The sequence below is a fragment of the Marmota marmota genome, unplaced genomic scaffold, assembly GCF_001458135.2.
Source record: "Marmota marmota marmota unplaced genomic scaffold, marMar, whole genome shotgun sequence".
Taxonomy (NCBI): Eukaryota; Metazoa; Chordata; class Mammalia; order Rodentia; family Sciuridae; genus Marmota; species Marmota marmota.
Window position 1 is genome coordinate 6,600,264 of NW_025999863.1, and position 10,437 is coordinate 6,610,700.

Sequence of the window (10,437 nt, forward strand, 5' to 3'; positions counted from 1 at the left end):
ATATATATAATTATATATATGTAATATATATATATATAATTATATATATATGTAATATATATGTATATAATTATATATATATGTAATATATATAATTATATATATGTAATATATATATAATTATATATTTATGTTATATAATATATAATTATATTATATATTATATTATATTATATATATATATACATACATACATACACACACATACATATATACGTGTGTGCATATATATGTGTGTGTGTGTGTGTGTGCGTGTGTGTTGTTCATGGGCCTTTTATTTTATTAATTTATTTATATGTGGTATTAAGAATCAAACCCAATGCCTCACAAATCTCACAAATGCCAAGCAAATGTTCTACCACTGAGCCCCAGCCCCGGCCACTTAGATACAATTTTTAAAGAAAATTCACAAGAACTTTAAAGAACACCAATTTTAACTGTGTGAAAATAGAGTTTAGTATTTCACCTGGAGTCCAGGGTATTGCTGAGAAGAAACAGGGGTTGCCAATTTTGATGTTTACAATGCAAAGGATCCAAGGAAAATCGTGAAATTGAAATAAAGACACACCAATAACACAGTATTCAGACATGAAATATGAAGTGAGCACCAACTAAGAAAACACAAAAATAGTGATTCCACATTGAAGCATATGAAGTCCTAGATTGAGTTTCTAATCAATTCTAAGAAAAGGATGGAACACATAATAAGATTAGAGAGTCCTGCTGTGCAGCCTCCACAAGGCACTTTCGATGTCCCTGTTCCTCAGGTTGTAGATGAAGGGGTTCAGCATGGGGGTGACCACAGTGTACATCACTGAGTACACCACATCTTTCTTGGGGGAGGATGACACTGCTGAATGAATGTACCCTGCAAGGCCTGTTCCACAAAATAAGCAAACAACTGAGAGGTGAGAGCCACAGGTGGAGAAGGCTTTGTACTTCCCACCTGAGGAAGGGATCCTCAGGATGGAGCATACAATTTTATAGTAAGAGAAAAGGATCCCTGAGACAGCAAAAATCCAAAGAGGCCACCAGTAAAATATATGACTATAGTATTGGTTATTGTATTAGTGCAAGAAAGATTAAATAGTTGAAATGATTCACAGAAGAAATTAGCAATTTCCACATCCCTGAAATGGATGAATTGTAAAGCAATCAAATTGTGCAGCTGGGAGTCCAAAAGACTAACCAGAAAAGGCAGAAAAACTAAGAAGCCACAGAGGCGAGGGTTCATGATGACCACATATTGCAGGGGGTGACAGATGGCCACATACCGGTCATAGGTCATCACAGAAGCAGATCATTTGTACATCCAAAAACGGTAAATAGAGACATCTGTGTCAGGCAGCCCACATAGGAGATGGCTCTGCTGTGAGTCTGGATGTTCATGAGCATCTTTGGGACCCTGGTGGAGATGAAGCCGATGTCAGCCAAGGACAGGTTGGAGAGGAAGAAGTACATGGGGGTGTGGAGGTGGGGGTCAGAGCTGATGGCCAGGATGATGAGCAGGTTCCCAAGCACTGTGACCAGGTACATGGACAGGAACAGTCCAAAGAGGATCTACTGCAGGTCTGGATCCTCTGAGAGTCTCATGAGAGGAAATTCTGAGACACATGTTAGATTTTGTTCTTCTATGTTCCTGTACATCTTTGGGAAAAGAAAAATGATTGAAGAGGAAATAAAGTTACTCAGAATTCTATATATTTTGAATTTGCCTTTGAAATCCATAATTTGTTAGCAACAGTTGTAATGAAGCCAGGCTTCTTAGAATTCTTTGATTATTGGTTTCTGTGTTGTTCACGTCCTTTGGTACAGACCTGCTTTAGCAATGCTCAAATGAACAGTTTTCAAAGAGAAACAAGATTTGAGATAAAATATACATATCTCAGTAAAATAAAACCTACTCTTTTAAGAAAAGAAGATAACAAAAATCATCTCCATAAAAATTATTATATTTTAAGAGAGAAAGAGAGAGAGAGAGAGAGAGAGAGAGAGAGAGAGAATTTTTTTACTATTTATTTTTAAGTTTTTGGTGGACACAACATCTTTATTTTTACGTGGTGCTGAGGAACCCAGCACTCCGTGCATGCCAGGTGAGTGCACAACTGCTTGAGCCACATCCCTAGCCCCAAATTATTTTTAATAAAGAAAATTAAGAAGCATTCTGACAGTCCTCAAAAGAAGAAATACAAATAGCCATAATAGATGTGAAAACACCTTCAATATCCCTACCAATCAGGAAATGCAAAAAAAAAAAAAAAAAAAAAAGCTACATTGAAATTTCACCTCATTCCATTTAGAATGGCAGTTATCAACAATACTGATATTGTTGATATCAGTATTGATATCAACAACCTCTACCACTCCTTGGTATTCATCCAAAATATATCATATCAACATACTACAATGATACGGCCACATCGATGTTTTTAGCACTGCAATTCATGGTAGCCAATATATGGAATCATCTGTCCATCACCATATGAATGGGTTAAGAAAATGTGGTACAGGATGGGCTTGATGGAGCAGAACTGTAAACTCAACATCTTGGGACACTGAGGCAGGAAGATCAGAAGAGCAAAGCCAGCGTCAGCAACTTATTGGGGCCCTAAGCCACGTAGTGTGACCCTGTCTCAAAGTAAAAAAATAAAACTGGCCCTGATTAAGCACCCTGAGCTCAATCCCTGGTACCACTGGTACCAGAAGGCAAAGAAAAGAAAATACAAGAAAAGAAAATGGGGTATATATACACAATAAAGTTTTCCTCTGCCATAAAACAGAATGAAGTTATGGCATTTGATGGCAAATGGATGAAAGTAGAGTACATAATGCTAAGTGAAATAAACCAGCCTCAGGAAGTCAAGGGTGTATCATATGAAAAAACTAGAGCAAAATAAGGGGGTGGGGGAGAGAGATCCCATGAAAACAGTAGGGAAATCAATGAAGTAGAAGAGGAGTCTGACTGGGAAGGAGGAGAGGTGGAAAAAGGGAGGAATTGCAGAGTGAATTTGACCAATTATGCTATATAGTATGCAAATATACTGAATATCCCCAAATGAATTACAGCTTCATGTATATCTATAAAACATAAAGTAAAAAAAAGTAATTAGCCAAATTGCTCCGCATTCCTCCAGTCTCTAAGGACTTCCTCACGCTAATGGAGGAAGAAGAAAAGAGAAGATCTGTGGGCTTCGATTGTTTCCAGTATCTTCATCTACTCTGTTTGATATCTGTGTGGACTGTTCCCTTCTTTCATTTCTGTCTGTCTGCAAGTCTTTAAAAGTCACTCATTCACATTTTAAAAGCGATTTATGCGAGAAACATAGTAAAACATGACATAACAGTTCATAAATCACTTTACACAACAAACTATGCAATAGTAAGACATTTTTGCAAGCTTGAAAACTCAGGTATAATAATTGAAAATTGAAGTGTATAGGTGTATATCACTATGATTGATATTTGTGTGCACCCAGCTTTATAAGTATGGTGATCTGAAACACTGTCGCAGACAACCTAATTCTTTTTTGATCAAAATCCAAACTGGGTTACCACTGCATATCTAGTCATCTAAAAAGTAAAGATCTCAAGAAATTTCATTTTCAACAAATAGAGATGTTCATAGGATATATATCGCTCCATTTACTAAGTTTCAATATTTTCACTTCATCACACAGTGTTAATGTTATGATAACACACTTTTGTGGAATCAAATTTGCAAAATGATCCATCCACCATTTATTTTCACTATTTTTTATTGGTTATTCTTTCAATGCTTTATCAAATTTATTTACTACAAAGTTATGGAGTCTCTCAATTTTTTCTTATTATGATACAAAGTATAAATTTACCCAATTAAAACTAGCTGCTCCCTCATCTGATTTGGGATGTGTCTAGCCAAAATATGAGCAGTTCCAAATCCAGTGTGCTCTCGACAATGGATCTGTCAGACATCTCCCCTGCATTGGTAAGGGTAAATTTCAATGGCCTCGTCTTCAGTTCTGCTTTCCAATACCTGCAAACTTGCTAAAACTTCAAAAATGGAAGGTTTTATTATTTGTTGAATAATTTGACCAAAGTTTACAACCAACTTTGAATGAAATACAGACACAAATTAGAAAATTTTAAGAAATATTTTATCCATTAGTTTGATACAGAGTGGCTGTTCAGAGCTCAAACATTTCCACAGCATGACTAACAATAGGAAACAGAGAGAGGGAATGCTCCTGTCACACTATCACACTGAAGTGGTTTTTGTTTAGCAAACTAAAAGTATCAAAAATTTTATAATTCATGTCCTCTTTGATATACAAAAATACCTATTTGGCCACTGACAGTTTCTATACTGATCAGTAGAAAGCACATACACATCACAACTAAATCCAAGTGATTTCTGTTCACAGGCCTCTTGACCAGGTAAAGTGTTATTAGCCACACCCATCACTGCCCTTCAATGGGAGTCCACGTGATTCCCATTATTTTCACTATTATGGGAATAATAGGTTCGTGACAAAACACCTACCATTTTAAACATATTAAATACACACTTCAGTGGCATTATCTTCACATTGTTGTGAAACTGTCACCATCACCTACCTTCAGAATTTCTTCTTCCCAAATCATAAATGTGTATCTATTTTAAAAACCCTCTATGTGCTGCACCCTCAAGTCCTTCCAACCACCATTCTCCTATGAAAAGTGATGATGAATTCAAGTCTGAATTACCACAGTAATGTGGCCAAGAGGGAAGGATTTACAGGTAAAGATGTTTGTTTTTGCTGCATTTTCCAACCAATATTCCAAAATGGATTAATATTCAAAGGTATAACTCAAAAAATTATCACTAAAAAAGAAATAACCCAATTAATAAATGGACAAAGGAGTTAAAGAGACATTTCTCAAAAAAAGAAATACAAATGACCAAGAGATGTATGAAAAACTATTCAACACTTCTAACAATTATGAAAACATAAATCAATATTACTCTGGTATTTCATCTCACTCCAGTCAGAATGGCAATTATCAAGAATATGAATACTACTAATAATAAGTGCTGGATGTGGGGGGAAAGTTATACTTTTTTGGTAAGACTGCAAAATAGTGAACCTATTATGGAAACACTTAGGCAGTTTTGACATTTGTAATATGGTGACAATAATTACCTATATGTACTATAGGTAATTACCTATATATACTATATATACCTATATATACCTCCATAGCTATATATATACATGTACTATATACCTATGTATACTATATACAATATATACTATATACAATATACAATAGGTTTTTCAGTTTTTAAAATAGTTTAAATTCAATAGAATAGATTATACTAATATATTTGTGTGTGGATGTTTCAAAATATCCATATAACTTGGTCTCAGGTGAAAAAATCAGAATATATGCAAGTGAAATTCTTGATGATCTTTTATTAACCAAAGTTGAGAACCACTGCCTCTGATACCTCCTGACATTTAAAATGGTGCACTAATATTATCTATTGTTATAGTTAATAAAACTCCCAGTTTGAAAAATAAACATTTAAAACATAAACATTTAATAGCATATGCTTCTTGAATAATATTTTATTATGATTTGAGTTATCCACAAATTTAAGTCCTTGATATTGCTAACTGCCTCCCCCTCCCCCTCCCATATCATTCCCCCACATACACACAACACACACACCCACACACACCCACACACACACACAGATGCAGAATGTCATGAGGGAGCACATTTCCTCTCCCTTCTTTCTCTGTCATGGTATTCTGCACAGAACCACCCACCATATAGTAAAACCTATGTAACAGTGAGCCAAAATAAATATTCCTTCCTTTGAAACTTTTAAATTTTTCTCCTTAGGTATTTTGCCAGAGGAACACAAAGATCACATACGCAGAGTTAATCATATATGCATACATATATCTATTTTTGGAATTTTTCTATAGCCTGATATCTTTAATTCCTCATCAGGTTTCATAGTAGGATGGAGCTACCCGGGATCAGGGAAAGGAGGAATGGGAAGATCTTGAATTAAGTGCAATCTATCAGTTCAGGAAGATAAAAAATTTCTTGTGGGCAGGGGTGTCAATGATTGCACCACAATGTGAATGTAAGGACATCATTGAACTGTGCATTTGAAAATGGTGAAAAGCATGCTTTGGTATATATTACCATAATTAGCAATGGAAAAGAAATGAAAATGGTTATTTCAAAAAGTAAACCAAGATATAAAAAATAAACCAGACCCAACAAGAGTAGAACTTCATATTCTCTCTCTCATATTTAGAAATTGAAAACAAAACCAAAACAAAAAAACCCAAAAAACAAAAAACAAAAAAAAAAATCAACCTGAATGTAGAATAGTGATTAGTAGGAAATGGGAAGAGTGCCCAGGCACAAGGAGAACAGAACTCTGGTTGGATGGGGATCAATGTGTGCTGGATACACGGAGGGAAATACCACGCTGAACCCTAATAATGTGTAGGTTAATAGGTGTTAATAAAAATGACATGAAATAAGTAAATTATGCAATAAGTTTTTAGCTAAGTAGAAGAAGAGAAAATACTCTTTAGGGGACATTCATTTCCTCCACTTGTTATTCCTCTGCTAATGTTATAAAGTCCTTAGAGATTTGAAGAACGTGAGCCAACTTGGCTAATTATGAGCTCTGTTCACCGAGGCTCCAAGGTCACATAATAGTCAGCACTGGTCCTTGTCCTCCAGCTCTCCAGCTTGATGGCTCAGTACAGTGGACACATAGATGCTTCTCCTCCCTCCGGGACTCTCTGAATTGGGAATTTTCTACCTCACAATATATTCATCTCAATCCTGAGGACTGAGACCGTCCTCAACTAAAGATTGGGCAAAGGGGAAACGTCAAATCTTCGGCCCTTGGTCATGACCCAGCAGAGGCCCAGTGCTGCCCAGTAAGTCCTGAGGGAGATGCTGAATGGAGGTGGGGAAGCATGGATTTCTCATCATCAGGACAAGCATGCAGTGGGTGTAGCCAGAGGAGAGGACACCAGGTGAGAGTTCAGATCTGAGGCTGTGCAGTCTCCGTTCTTGGTGGTGGTGAGGTCTCAGAGACCTCTCTTCCCACAATGGTTCTACTTCCCATAGACCATTCACCTGTTATAGGAGACAATGGGTCCCTCCAGACTCTTCTGTAAGCACTCCAAAGGATTAGGAGGAACAAGGAGGAAGAAGACATCCACCATAGCATCAGGAAGCTTTCCTGAGAGCTTTCTAAACCCCAGGCATTAGTTCTGTGTTCTATGTGGCTTGTTTACAAGTGATCTGTCTAGCATTTCCTTTAGGGGACATTCATTTCCTCCACTTGTTATAAGTGCCTATTATGATGATTTTACATAAAAAGAAAAAGATAGCATTTTTAGCAACTTGCATGAGGCTTTTAGGTAGGAAAGAGTGAGTTCTGTTTTCATCAGCCTGTCTGATGGCAGACACAGGACATCTTGCTATGCAAACCCTGGCAGGGTGTCCCCTTGACAACACAAACATCCTTTTGCTAGATCACAGGGCAAAGCTGTGGGTGACACCAGCCAGACTCAGTGGGAAGGACAGCCACAGACCATGGGCAAAGATCACGGGAAGAGTAGAGAAGTGATAATTCAGTCTAGACCTGACACTTGGCCTGGTCCAGGAGATCCTTTCAGCTGTCCACATCCTTTTGAGAACTTTTACTCAACCCATTCAACCTCAAAGAGACATAAAGTCAGGACTGGATTCTATTCTTACTCAGAAGGCTAGAAACAGCTAGGAAAAAAAAAAAGGCTTCCCATATTTATGTGATTGCAATCTTGATATGTCTGCTTTGATTTTCTGATAGCTGGAAATCAATGAAAAATTTAGTGCGTCAGACCTAGAGACTAAAATTTAAAATTTCCCTCATGGACACGCATGTTTATTTCTGAAACACAGTGCAGGTTATTACTATCCCAACCTCAGCATTGACACCGATGTGATCTCTGGTGGAGACAACTGAAATGGCCATGGATGACATAGATGCTCCTTCTGTCATCAGTAGAGAGTGAGAACATGAATGAGAGAAATTCAGATATTGTTTTCACTAACAGTGATAAGGTTGATATTTATACCAATGAATTAAAATATCATTTGATGAGAAGTAACATTTCTCCTATTACTGTAACAGGACTTTTCATTTGTCTCCTACTATAAATACATATTGTGTATTTGAAGAGGATGACTAATTCATTTCTAATTGCCCAGTGTCTATATCTTGGAGGCCCAGAAGAGGCATCAAACGAAAATGTCTCTTTAAATATTGAAGATAAATTTTGGGTCCACAAATCCTGGCCATAATCAGTGTGGCTTCATTAAACTTGTTTTCCTGTCTGTAATTTGAGCCCTTTCAGGAATATCTCATAGAGCTACAGTCAAGGTGACATAACTCTTGTTTGCATTTATGTCATAGACACATGGGCCCTATAATCCTCTAAGCACATCTATATAAACAGTTATTCAAAATAACTTAAAAGACACAGAAAAGGCAGCAGGTGAATCTTACAGCTTGGAATGAGACAAATTATAGGGTTTCATGTTGTTCCAGACTTTGGTGGTTTTTAGCAAATATTTATATTGCTCAACAACTCACTGTTCCATAACATCAAATTCTGTACTTTTTAAAAAAGTAACTGCAATGATTTTAAGAAAGTAACTGCAATTATTTCCAGGCTTAAATTCCACTCATGTGCCAGGCATGTTGGAACTTCGTGTCATTCTCCTATCAGTAACAAGTTCAGTTCAGACAGGAGGAGAGAGACACACACAATCTGTGCACAACAGCTGGTCAGTGACTCTGGATTGAAAGGGTGATCTCCCCACTCCCATCCCAGGGGACTGTTTCCCCGGATGTCACCAAATAGAAATCGATTAGCAGTAGGAGATGAAGTTTTTTTGTTTATATGTTAGGAAAGGATTATTAATACACTATAAGAATGTATTGATGCTATTGATAAGAACAAGGGGATGTATTTATAATGTCTGACTTTTTATTGGGACAACAAATAATTGTTGAATAATTGGTAGTAAAACTGAATGTGCATCAGTTGTTGGAATTAGAAGACCTACCTGCTGTCCACATTGTGCATGGGATTTTTTAGAGGTATGATATGGACAAAAGTATAAGAATTTTCAACATACCATCATAATAATAAGCTAATAATAATAATGATAATAAGCTGCCAAATAATAATAATAATAATAATAATAATAATAATAATAATCTGGATCCTCCTCTTAGAGGATCCAGACCTCCATTAACTGTTAGTGCATCACAGAGAGATTTCAAACCACATCAATGTAAACTAGAATATTTCAGGGAAAACATTTTTATTTATTAATTTACTTATTTATTTATTTTGAGACACACTGCTTAAGTAAAAATTAGGTATTTTTAGGTAAGTTTTTTAAATAGAAATTCTTATAATCCATATTCTAAACAAAAACTGGCCTGGAAACATTGACAGGAAAATCTTCCCAACAAATCCCGACAGAATTTACCTTTGGAGGACAGGTGGGCAGAAGAATGAAATCATACAGAGATAGCTGACAGTGGTAGCTGACAGTCCCATTATTTTTAATATAATTTGTCTACTTATGTGTTTGACATTTATTGAATTATTTTAATCTGCATCAAACTTCACTCATAAGGTAAAAAGAAGTCGTTCTCATAAAACCTTTGTTAGGTAGATAATTTTTACCCCCATTTGACAGAGGAGGCATTTTTACCTTATTTTCTGTACTTTTCTCTTTTGTATTTTCCACCATGGAATCACAGTGTGATCTGACAGTAATAATGTACCCGGGTTGTCTTCATGCAGCTGAAGTTGGGGAGCTGCAGTCCATGTCAGCAGGATTAACATGAAACCTATTAACTAGGCACAAGGAGGTCCAACTTGCAATTTACATTTGCCTCATAGGGCTCTAGGCTTGATGCTGAAGTCTTCAAATGAAAATTAAAGGATTATGGCCAGCCACAAGAATGGGATCCTAATTGGAATAAGTTATACTCCATGTATATATGTCAAAATACACTCTACTGCCGGGCACAGTGGCCCATGCCTGTCGTCCCAGCAGCTTGGGAGGCTGAGACAGGAGGATTGTAAGTTCAAAGCCAACCTCAGCAATTTAACAAGAACCTAAGCAACTCAGTGAGACCATGTCTACAAATAAAATACAAACTAGGGCTGGGGATGTGACTTAGTGGTCAAGTACCCCTGAGTTCATTCCCCTGTACCCACCCCCCAAAAAATACACTCTACTGTCATGTATATCTTAAAAGGACAATTTAACAAAAGAATTATGATTAGAAAAACAACCAAGCAGAACTAGCAGGCCAGAGTACCAACCTGAGGGGGAAAAAAGAACTCATGGAGATGGCTTCCA

At 36.6% G+C, this 10,437-nt stretch overlaps 1 pseudogene; it reads right to left on the minus strand.

Moving 5' to 3' along the window:
• Positions 1-589: 589 nt before the first annotated feature.
• LOC107157528 lies at positions 590-1,536 on the minus strand (annotated as a pseudogene).
• Positions 1,537-10,437: the final 8,901 nt, after the last annotated feature.